Source organism: Penaeus monodon, chromosome 31, assembly GCF_015228065.2.
Source record: "Penaeus monodon isolate SGIC_2016 chromosome 31, NSTDA_Pmon_1, whole genome shotgun sequence".
Taxonomy (NCBI): domain Eukaryota; kingdom Metazoa; phylum Arthropoda; class Malacostraca; order Decapoda; family Penaeidae; genus Penaeus; species Penaeus monodon.
Genome location: NC_051416.1, coordinates 30,624,663 through 30,624,865, shown reverse-complemented (window position 1 = coordinate 30,624,865; position 203 = coordinate 30,624,663). Strand labels below are relative to the sequence as shown.

The following is a 203-nucleotide window of genomic DNA, read 5'->3' as shown; positions in this document are numbered from 1 at the left end:
TAGAGTGAGAGACAATTATGAAGTGGTAATGAATGTAATACTAAAAGATAACAATTTTCATCATAGATTACAAAACCATAACACAAGAGATGAGTCAAGAGTACAGAGACCTGCAGTTAAAGTACCCACAGCCAGTTTTATATCGTTCTCAGGACATGCAGTTTCTTCATTAACCCTTCTCACTTGTACAGTTGGACATTCAG

General features: G+C 36.0%; 1 protein-coding gene across 1 annotated transcript in view; it reads right to left on the bottom strand.

Annotated features, from left to right (window-relative positions):
• LOC119592950 (muscle calcium channel subunit alpha-1-like) overlaps positions 1-203 on the bottom strand; it is a gene marked incomplete at its 5' end in the record, with an annotated part of 130,968 nt that overhangs the window by 59,812 nt on the left and 70,953 nt on the right.